We start from the raw sequence: 11,380 nt of genomic DNA on the forward strand, positions 1-11,380 counted from the left end.
CTTGAGGTGTTCGAGAAACATGTAGATATGGCACTTAGGGATATGGTTCAGTGGACATGGTGGTGATGTGTTGGCAGTTGGACCAGGGGATCTTAGTGGTCTTTTCCAACTGTAATGATTCTGTGAGTCTATGACATTGAACTCTGATGCCACACACAGCACCATTTGCTACACTGTGCCTTCCTGATGTCCCAGTGCCTGGGCACTTAAGTGCCCTTAAGGAACCTCAGCTTGCCCACAAGGCTGTCTCTTTGGATGGGCAAGTTGCGCCAACCATGCATTCACATAGACTGCACATCCATGGAGATGCTTTTCTTAGGCAGAAAACGTCTATCTGATGGGCATTTAACATAGCTATAGCACACATCAAGGAGCTGCAGTGAGCACTAAAGAGGGAAGCAGAACCATGCAGCTCATGTGGCCAAGAAAGCAGTGACAGCATTACCCTCCTCCCTTGGAACAGATTTGAGGTCATCTGCAGGCACTCCCACTGCATCAGCTGCCCATGGATCGTGGTTTGTTCACAAACACAAGAGTCATGAATTTCCTTCAATTTAAAAGCAAGCTAAAGCCAACCTCTTTACATGACCAGGAGCCAGAGAGCATCTAACATAATCCAGCTCCAAAGTAAACTAGAAGAGGATCCATCAGTCTTTCAAGGCATAAGACTCAGGTTTTTTTTTCATATTAATTTTAACAGAAAGAGAGAAGTTGACACATTGGTGAATTTCACCTTTGTTGTTGTTGTTGTTCTCAATTTATTTTTCCCCATTACTACTTTTTGCCTGGCTTCCAGCCAACAACATGCCAACACAGTGGGGTGGGTGGGCAGGGGAGAACAGTCCAGCTGATCCTCCCAGTGGTAATGAACATCTTGCATCTACCATCAACTTACAGGTTCCCTCCTTGCTGGTTATTTTCCTTGTTTTTCCCTGTGGGTATTTGAATTTATGCTGCCCACTTAGCACCACTGTTCATATACAAATGAGTTTGTCTTTCTCATAAATGTTACAATCTTCACGTGTTTTGTTTTGATGTTTTTTTGGGGGAGAGGAGCTGCTCATTTGTTTATCAGGCAGATAGCACAGACCAATAAGACATGAGCTAAGAAAGCAGCTGAATCACACGGCCGCCTAGCACGCATCGTCTGGTGGGCAGAGGAGCCCCCAACCGCTTGCTCAGGGAGGGTCTTACAAACGTGCCTGCTTATTTCCCCAAGCCTCTGAAATAGCATGTGTCACAGTGCACAAGAACATGGGGATTGAGGATGAGAGGAGTTACAGTAAGATAGCCAAAGGGTCAGTAATTTAAGATTGCTGTGGAGTCTCGTGATTAAGCAAGACCCTCATCTTCTGGGAAAATAATAATCATAATAAAAATAAAAACAAATTAAAAAAAATCCAAAATGTTTCACTTAAAAACCCTTATGGTCAGTGTGGAAATCAGGGAAGCATACATGTCCTTTTTCATGCTTTGGACTAGCAGCTGTGACTCAGCACAGCAGAAAGCATTTTGTGCGTATCCCTCTTTACACCAGAAATGACCAGTGTTTTTCCATGCCTCAAAACTACCTGGCAAGATGCAAATACAGTAACTGTAGAGTAACTCCAATTTATTATTAATGATAGCTGAGGCCAGTCTGTTCTAGATGCCATGAAAGGCTTCAAAACTTTTTAGTGGCAACTAAAGGCATTTGGCCAGCAACCTACAGACTTTGTTGGGGGCAAATATCCGTTTTCTGTAAAAATGTGATACTAAACCACTAATACAACACATTGTTTAATATTTTCCATCTTATCATACAACGTAACAATCTCTGTCTGTTTCAAGACTTCTGGGGAACCTAAAAATACCCTAATGTAATACTTTGTGTATATATATACATATATATACATATATATATATATTGTTTTTGCACAGACATTAATTCCATTCTATTATCAGAACTGAGGGGGAATCACAGTGGATGTGTGAGAACAGAAGAGGCATGTATGAAAATCCAGGGAAACCAGAAAGAAAAATAAATAACGAAAGGAAAGCAAGACAGAGAAACAGACCTAGAGGCACAGTCTAACCTCCAACGCACAGTTCATATCACTGCATATTTCAACAAATATCCGTTTTTGATCTTGCATGAAAAATACAGCTCGGAATTTTTTCCAAGTTACTCAGGGATGCAGATGGCACCACAGGATGTCAGTGCTTGGTCCACAAAACCAAATGAACGAGGGCAAAAAAAAATGTGAACGGAAAGAAAAACAGCAAGATTAAGTTATCGACAACAACAACAACAAAAAATGAAGATCTGCATTTCTAAACCGTAATAACAAAGTCTTTGAGAAGACAGACTGAGCCCTCCTACACTGAAGCAGGCTTCCAGACTAAATAGGGATTTGTGGATATTCTTCTTTTTATTGCAAAAACTGTTTTACTATAAAAGACTGTCTGGACTGTCATCAAAGGATGATGTGGAGGTTCAAGAAAGTTCAGAACGGATCAGACGATTTATGGTCGATAAGTCTATCAATGGCGAGTAAACACGATGATGCAATCCCGTGAAATCTCTGGCTCAGGAAATTCCCATAACCCCTGACTGCCAGAAGTTAGGAAATTCTACACTTATCCCATTTCTTCCAGTCTTTTAGTAAGTATCCTCTATTTGTTAGCATCAGTCGAAGGCAGCTGGGCTAGATGGGCTGCTGGAATAAATAAAAACGGTGATTCATACTTCTTATCTTCTGACAAGATAATCAAGGTCATTCTTGTCATATTCTGCTGCCGCCTGTGATGAAAATTTTTATGATCAGTGGCTCCAAATCTCATGAAAATGGCAGTGGGCCTAGTTTGGATTTCATAAAAATACACAACAGGGGCTGTAATAACATTAATGGAAAAAAATAGATGACGAATGACAGACTTAGTTCGGATGTGTAGCTTTCTTTTCATACTGAACGGAACAGAGGGTGAGACTGGGACAGTACTGGGGACATCCTGTCAGGCAAAAGAAAGCTCCATTTAAGTGACCTGCAGAAATGTCTCTAGTTTGGAACAGATGTGACACCGCCACAGTTTTCCACAGAGCTCTGTTTTGTTGATGGATACGGGACATCTCTTTTAGGAAGAATCAGAGTGAGCATGAAGGTAGCTCTGTAGGAGGCAGAGTAGTAAGATGGCCTGTATTCCTACTCAGACCAGATCCTGTGTCCCAAACCACTGTGGTTCCAGTTAAAAGGTTAGGGCTTGGAAAGGCTCTGGCAGTTGTAATAGTGATAGCCGGGTTACTTTGAGGGAAAGCTAAAACCCACTGGGTAGAGATTTGATTTTGGAGGCCTGACAGAAGCAAGAGTTTACCAAGTTCTCTTACTCCTAATGGAGGGCCATACAGACCTCAAGTAGCAGGTGGGTGGGTAGGAGGATTAACTGAGGGAATGTGCAGCTCATCGTATTCTAAATCAACTTGTTATTTGTAATTAACAGCGGAAAACATACAGATGCCACAAAACATAGCATAAAAGTGATAGAAACTAGGAATGAATATTCTATCTTTCTACTCAACTCAGAACAAAACATAGAAGCGTAGTATCTCTTCCTTGGACATCAGGACATCTGCTCATTTCAGTAAATGAAAACATAAAGTATTGCACTGTCATCTTTCTGTTTTGCCTTAGCATTATTTTATTAAGCTTTATCATAGCAGGCCTGAACATGAACTGAATGAGCTCACTTTCTCTTTTTTCATCCTGAATCCACTCATAGTTGGATATTTGGAATAATTTAGATGTATACATTTCATCAAAGCATTTTCATTTCCATGTTCTGTTCAAAGGTATGGCAGATAAATATTACCATGGTGCTAGCAGAAATGCTACAATGGCATAGTACTATAATTCTACTACTTTAGAGTGCGTGTTGCCGTTTTATACTGCAGGCGTAGCACATAGCGTAGTATGAGTATATATACCTGATCAGTGTGATGTGCAGCACTGGTACTGTTCCAGCAGTCTTATTTCAGTAAACACCAACTGAAGCAAGATTTGCCTCCTGAGTTACAAGAGGAAGGTGTCTTCTGAGTGTGATTACGGACTTCATATAGTGATACTTATGCTAATAGTGCTTGAAAAAAGCAGCAGTTCCTTCCCCTATAGCACCTGATCCACCAGGAATCCCCAAGAGCTGCTTTGGAGGCCAGTTTGAAAGCTCTTGCTGTAGAACCTGCTGAGGAGGAGTCCTATTTGAGTCAGACCTCTGTTTTTTCTAGTGACCTTAAGCAATAGAAGCTTGCTTAGAGCATTTGGAATGTTATCAAAAGTGCATCAGTCTTTGAAGAGGGAAGTACTTCAGAAAAGACACTTGTTTTACTCCTACAGGGTAAGTACAGCAAGTCATCACACAGCAGTTTGTGTACTCATCTTGGTAGAAACCACTGCCAGAACAGTGGCATTAAGGAGGCATGAAAAATGACAGATGTAATCATTTGCACTCTGAATTCACTATGCAGAAAAGAGCATAAATGTAATTTGAGGACATACTTTTTGTAGTTCCCTGGTTATCCAAAACACAAAATCATGAACATTAAAAAGCTACGTATGACCCAAATGCAGTGAGTGGTAGTATATAACCACCTACAGATCCTACCTGGTGCACTCAGACTCACGGCTACGAACTCCTGGAACAAATTAGAAAGTGGAGCAACCATTACAGCTGGAAATCTCATTTCTTTAGGATACGTTTGAATGAGCAGAACATGAACAAACAAGCAATGGGTGAGATAAGCAGCTAATTCCAACGTGTAGGAACCTCCTGCTTGTTAATGTATCAAGTAGAATATCCAGCCCTATTTCTTCAGAAGAAACTTTCTGTCAAATCTATACTCGTGTACCAAGGCTACAGACAAATTAGAAATGCACCAAAACAGGCTGAACAACTTGCACTCGGTTTTTTAATTATCTTCATAAAAATGAGAACTCAGGGAGGAGCTGAGGATGATTAGAAACTGATGATGGCATGTGCTGCTTGCTTTTCCTCCCTCCCAACACATCACTTCATTTCTTCCCATTCACTAGTCTTTCAGGCTACACAACAACGGTTACTTGTTCTTTCTGAAGACTTCTAGAGAGCTTGTGCTTACACTTTTAGCACCATGAAGAGCAAACATACTTCTTTGAAGTAGTCTTACCTGCTAAAACCACTTCTTAATGGTCTAGCAATCTTTTAAAAATAGCACCTTGAATTTTGCCAACAATGTCATTACAGAGCAGAATGAAGAGAATGTTTCTCAGTCCTGGCTATAGAATTCCCAGTACAGTGTAATAGTCATCAGAAGGGAGGAGATTCTCTAAAAAGAAATGTATGTTTATTGTTCATTGCAGTGCCATATTTCATCCTTCAACACTGAAAATGCCCATTGATAAAATAGCACTCATTATAACAATTCCAGTTCAAAAATTGCTCTTTTGGAACTCTAATTGATCCTCCAAATGAGCCTTAGTAGTCACTGATGGAAAACTGGCAAAATCCTGGCCTGTACTTTGGCGAACTTTCAAAATGTCCAATTAGGTCAAATCAAGAAAGCTCTAGAAACCAATTACAGAAGCACTTGAAAGCCAAAAAAAACCAACAACAAAACACCAACAAAAAAAACCTTGCAACAACTGCAGCATTATAGGAATGAAAAAGCAGCAACCCACCACCTCACTCATAAGCTGTGTATGTACCTGAGGTACCACCTCCATAGAAATGTGAGAAATAGCCACTCCTTGAACCACATCAGTCAATCACATTTGCTCACAGGTTTTCTCTGTTAGTGTCATGGATGTCACTGGGCAGCTCACCATAAGGAACGGTGCCAGCCAGGTCCTCAGAGTCAAGCAAACACTGGTTTGCCTTCAACATTTTTCTACGCATCTCATCTTCAGCGCTCTAATTTCACAGGTATATGAAGTCTTCCCCTTGTCATGAGTTTCATGAGTTCTGTATACTCCACCAACATGTTTGTACATTAACACATATGTTGACAACATGATAAAAATAATCCTGGCAACAACAACAAAAGCCACCTTTATCTAACTTCCCAAGAATTTGATCTTTGCTGCTGCAGGATTACTGCAAGTACAGCCATAGGTTCTGGTGGGCTGCTTGAGGTGTGTGTTGCTTCCAGCCCTAATCCCACCACCCACAGTTATGAATTAATTAGGACTTGAAGGTGCCAGAGGGAAGCAAACAACACAAAAATAGCGTTGTAATCGACTGTAAACAATAATTAAAATTCTGCATTATGTTTAGCATCTGCACATTTCTAGACTTACTGCAGTGAGTGACTCCACATCTAACGAAAACATACAGCTCAATCCCAGAAGACTGGGCAGATCTCAGATCCTAAGTACATCTCCTGTCATAACTCAAAACAGTAGGTAAGTCGTGCATCCTTACTGCGAAAACTAATAACTAAAAATTCAACAACTGGGATGGTAAAAGAACCAAAATCCATCTACCCCATCCAGACTGAAGGAGAACAAAACATTCATCCACACAGTAAAAACTTCTGAATTTTTTCTGAATTTTCCATTCCAGATGTGCTCTCGTTCTGCAGTTTCACACCACAATGGCCCCACTTTAATATGCTTATTATTATCAATTTAGAAAGTTTACTATTCATTTGTTTATTTACAGTTATTTACTGCTCTCTTTCATCTTTTTTTACTCATCTTTTTAAATTAACCTGCCACTGTACTAACAAAATTTAGGTTACTTCTCACATTACTTCTGACTCCAAACTCCATTAAATTACGTCGACACGGATCCCTCTAAACTTCTTATCAGTTTCACTTTTCTCTGCCATCCAGCCCTCAGCTGGCTAGGTAACAGACTGGACCTCATCAGTTTATCTCCACATCAAGTGCCGCAATCCCTGCACTCATGTTGGAAGCAGTCACTCGTCATCCAAAGTCATACTTCTTAACAAAAACCTCCTTACCTTCATCAGGAGGACGAGTAAACTTCCTGAAGTTTGACTTTGCCGTGAGCTTGACCAAAGGTAACCACAAGGACCTCCAGTAACCTAAAGAAAAACATCTCTGAAATAACCACACTGTTTGCGTTCTGTCATTTCCCAGGGATGGCGAGACCAAACCTCTTAACATTTATTCAGCGCAGCCAACATCACGAGAATTCACAAAAGAAAGACAATGGCTTTCATAACTCCATCTACATAAGGCATTCCAATTTACATCCCCCAATATCTTTTTTAAATTACAGCCAACACATGGCAGACAATTGCAGCATGCTAGCTAATATGCTGAAAGCTTTGTGTGGATCCTTCTTCTCCCTCCTGTTATTTGTTTACTAATCCATTAATATAGCAATCACAACATGTTTGGAAGATATGATGTATTTCCATCCCTCTTCCAGCTCATGTTTCATAGGTTCCTCAGGTTTCATAGGTTTCTCCCTGACATGCTAACTGCTAGGTACAGAAGATCAACTGATTAGGAATTATGTAATTAATGTTTTCAGTTTAATGCTTTTTTACAAAAAAAAATTCAAGTTGAAGAATCATAATGGAAGTATTAGGAAAAGCAGCCTGCTGTGCATTCAGGAAGCCAAGACCAGACCTAAAGGTAAAGCCACCTTCGGCTGCACCCTGATGGAAGAATACCTTTTGTTATCAATGGCTGGCATTTTCAGGACTGATTGCAAATACAGCTAAATTGCTTTGTCGGCCTGGAAAGTGTAGGAAGCTTACTACAGACATCTTGTCTTTCTCATTTTATTTATTTCTGCCTTTCCTTCAACCATTTATATTCACGACTTCCGTGCTTCAACACTTGGTTTTCTCCATAAAAGTTTTCCTCATGTTTTCCTTTTCTTTTGAAACATTATTCAGCATCAGCAGGTTTTTCTGGCTTCATCATTTTCAGCTTCCTGGAAAAGGCAGCCTTCAGTGCATTTAGAATTTCTTAGGTTTCTCCAGAGCATCTTCACTTACACAGAAAACAAAAGAGGAATATTTCAGGGCTTTCCCAGCACCCACACATGAGGCCTACAGCTCCCCAGGGCAGGAGCTTTGCCACCCTCTATCTCAGCAGAAGTCTCAAAGCCGCATGCAGCAGTGCAGCCACCTGCTGACTTTCTGCTTCCTGCTCCCATTCCACCTTGCTTTTCCACAATTTTTCTATGAGCAGTCCCTCTTCTGGGGCATTACTTGGGCTGACCTCAGCTCTACACAACCACTGTAATGGAAGCCAACATCTTCCCTTAGTCTCAGCAGCTTGCTGAGTAATACGAACCTGCCACTGCTTTTGTTTGGCTCCTCTATTGCCAGCCAACCAACTCAAATACAACCTTGCAAATACTTCCATCTTATCTGGAGCACTTCAACTTCTTTTTAACAGAATGTTTCCATCATTGTCAGAGACACTTTGGATCTCACTTTTTTAACCAACCCTTTTTTCTCTGAAGTTCCGCATTTCAGTTTGCTCCATAAACTCAAAGCAATGTTGCAGGTTCCCATTCTTTCTTTCTTTCCAGTAGGCCTCGTTCTTAAGAGATTTCCTTTTTATGTCTGAGACAATGTTTTTTTCTCATTTCTCCAGTAACTCCTGATACATTTCCCCAGCCTTTTTTGTTTCTTTTTTTTTCTTTTCTTTTTTTTTCCTTAACTAACAATGACTTCTCCTTTGTCCTGCTCAAGCTTTTTGTCAACTGATCAGTTTCAGTTCACATGAGAAGCTGTATATTTTCATCTTATCTGTACTGATACAATGAAACAGACCAAGACCTTACTTTTATGCACATCCTATTCTGCTTTGAATTCCTAACCAAGTCTTGCTCTTTTTAGAAACCTTGCTAATCTAGACCCTACTAATTTTTATTTAGTGACAGCATCTTTCTGTTTCCTTTTGCTACTCATTCAGTCTCAACAACTCCACGCAGTCTTTTCTTTCAGGCACACTTCGTTTCTAGGGAAATGAGATCTCTGCTGGGTGGAACTTCTCCCTTTCCATCGAGGACTTCCCACCCCTTCCTGCCCCACATACCACCAGCTGAGCACACCTTCCTCCTGCCATGGCAGCAGTCAGCCAAGCACACAGGGTGGCATTTACACCCCAAAATGGCACAACTTCCTCACGAGAACTTTACTCTCCAGGTTGTAGGGCTCACGTGCAAGCTACAGTTTTTCCCAGAGGTGCTTTCATGGTATCACGGAATCATTAAGTTTGGGATAAGGTCACTAAGAACATCTATTCTAACTGTCAACTCATCCCCACCATATCCCCACCATATCTACACATTTCTTGAACACCTCCAGGGATGTTGACTCCACCGATGCCTCTGAAACACTCGGAAGAAATGTTTCTTAATATCCAACTTGTACCTGCCCTGGTGCAACATAAGGCCATTCCCTCTTGTCCTATTGCTAGTTACCTGGGAGAAGAAGTAAGGTCTACCCTGAGCCTCCTCTTCTCCAGATGAAACAATCCCAGTTCCTTCAGCTGCTCCCCATAAGACTTGTGCTACAGGTCCCTCACAGCTTCGTTGCCCTTCTCTGGACACACTCCAGGACCTCAGTGTCTTTCATGTAGTGAAGGGACCAAAACTGAATGCAGTGCTTGAAGTGTGGCCCCCTCACTGCCAAGTACAGGGGGACAATCACCTCCCTGCTCCTGCTGACTGAATTAATTCTGATATAAGCCAGGCCGCCATTGGCCTTCTTGGCCACCTGGACACATTGCTGGCTCAAAAGTCTGACAAAATTAAATGGATCTCTGGTTCGCTACTGCATCCCTGTAAGCAGGGCCAGCCCTGCCCTTCCTGCAGGCAGCAGCACTTTTGCTGTGGTTTCACTAAGAAGAGGCCCTGCCCTGTGGGAAGAAGGCACAAGGCCAGCAGCCACCTGTCGCCCTGGGCCTCGGGTTGGGTTCCTCCATGCTGTTGCATTCCCCCATCTCTCTCTGCCTCGAGGCCCTGTCCCAGCACATGCTGACAACTGTGTATCACTGCTACAAAGCACCCAGTTGCCTTGACCAGGAGGTCAGTAGCGGCCACTGGTTTTAAAACATCGCTCCATCCGCCTTTCCAGTCACACGCACCGTGAACAGGCAGAGATAGGGCACACACAAGGAGCCGCTCACAACTTGTGTCCCCACGTGCATCTGCTGACAGGCTGATAGCGCACACCAACTCTGCGACCCGACCCCCGGGCTGTCAGCGCAGCATCCCCATAGGCACCAGGGTAGGGGCAGCGGTCCGGAGCGCTCCCGCACGGCACTGGGATGGACCCGGCAGAAGCTCCGGGCACGTCCTCGGGCCGTCCGCTCCCCACAGACATCCATCTGGGGGGCGGACGGGGGACCCGAGGCCTCGGGGAGCCCGCTGAGGAGAACGCGGACCCGACGGCAGAAGGGTGACACCGCGACCCCGCGCGACCCCGCGGTTCCCCCACCCCGGCCCCCTCCGTCTCCCGGATGCGCTCGACCGCGGGCCCCGCCCGGCCCCTCTCCCCGGGGCTCCCCCGGCCCGTCCGCCACCGCCGCGAGCGGGAGGGCGCGGGCAGTCTCACCTGCCACCGGCGAGCGCCGAGCGGGAGGCGCCGGGGCGGCTGCGGCGCTTCCTGCGGCGGGAGGCGGGCGCTGTCCTCGGCTGACCCCGCGGGAGGCAACGCGGGGGGAGCGGAGCGGGAGGCGGCGCGGCGGCCGGGCGGGAGGCGGGCGGGGCCGGGCGCCCGGTGGCTGTCATGGCAGCGCGGCCTGGAGCGGCGCGGCGCCCCTCGGGGAAACGGGGCTCCGGGGGGATCTCGGAAGGAGGAGTCCCCGAGGGGCTGCCGGCGCTGCCCGACCGCCGGGCTCCGCGGAAGGATCGGCGGTGGCACCGCTCCGGGGCCGGCTACCGAGGCGCCGCGCCGTGCCCGGGGTACCGCGGAGCGAGGGCTCCTTGCGCTCGGCGACAGCTCGAGCGGCGGCGGAAGCGCTGCGGCTGTGAGAGAAGTGCCAGAGCGGCACTGCGGGCCGCTGCCGGCTCCGCTGCACCGCAGGGCACGGCGTTGCGTAAGAGCAGAGCTCGGTCCTTTGGCAGAGAGCTCGCGGGCACGGCGCGCCCGGCACGGCGCTCTGCCCTGCTTACTTCGCATCCCTGCGCAGCGGCTGAGCTCTGCCGCAGCCGAAATACGCGCACGTCGGGCTCACAGGTTTTAACTGGCTTTGGAAATTCAGCTTCTTTCTGTTCGCAGCTTCCTTAGCGGTATGCTTGGTATAACAAGAAACGAAAGAAAAAGAGAGAAGGGCAAGGCGGGGCTGAGCTGTCACCGCGCTGCCTGTCCTGGGAGAACGCACGGAGCGCCCGCCTGCCTGCGGCAAAGGGATGCCATTAGCATGACCAGGCGGTG

At 45.3% G+C, this 11,380-nt stretch overlaps 1 protein-coding gene across 2 annotated transcripts in view; it reads right to left on the reverse strand.

Annotated features, from left to right (window-relative positions):
* THRB (thyroid hormone receptor beta) overlaps window positions 1–10,628 on the reverse strand; it is a 163,030-nt gene extending 152,402 nt beyond the window's left edge. For both annotated transcript variants that reach the window (XM_072328153.1, XM_072328150.1), the window contains exons 1-2: window positions 10,559–10,628; window positions 6,974–7,057 (exon numbers count right to left, since the gene is read on the reverse strand). The gene's annotated coding sequence lies outside the window, so the exon portion shown is untranslated. The remainder of the gene's footprint in view (window positions 1–6,973; window positions 7,058–10,558) is intronic.
* Between the last annotated feature and the right edge of the window lie 752 nt (window positions 10,629–11,380).

Source organism: Excalfactoria chinensis, chromosome 2, assembly GCF_039878825.1.
Source record: "Excalfactoria chinensis isolate bCotChi1 chromosome 2, bCotChi1.hap2, whole genome shotgun sequence".
Classification (NCBI taxonomy): domain Eukaryota; kingdom Metazoa; phylum Chordata; class Aves; order Galliformes; family Phasianidae; genus Excalfactoria; species Excalfactoria chinensis.